The sequence below is a fragment of the Varanus komodoensis genome, unplaced genomic scaffold, assembly GCF_004798865.1.
Source record: "Varanus komodoensis strain SLA01 unplaced genomic scaffold, ASM479886v1 scaffold10, whole genome shotgun sequence".
In the NCBI taxonomy this organism is placed as follows: domain Eukaryota; kingdom Metazoa; phylum Chordata; class Lepidosauria; order Squamata; family Varanidae; genus Varanus; species Varanus komodoensis.
This window is the reverse complement of record NW_025335269.1, coordinates 4,651,646-4,651,897: the sequence shown is the minus strand read 5'-3', so window position 1 is coordinate 4,651,897 and position 252 is coordinate 4,651,646.

The following is a 252-nucleotide window of genomic DNA, read 5'->3' as shown; positions in this document are numbered from 1 at the left end:
TAGGCCTTCATAGAACCAGTCATCTTCAGCCTCTTCTGCACCAATGGTTGGAGCATAGACTTGGACTATTGTGATGTTGAATGGTTTGCCTTGCATTCGAACTGAGATCATTCTGTCATTTTGGAGATTGTATCCCAGTACTGCTTTTCCTTCTCTTTTATTGACTATGAAGGTTACTCCATTTCTTCTGAGGGATTCTTGCCCACAGTAGTATACCTGATGGTCATCTGAATTTAATTCAGATGACCATCA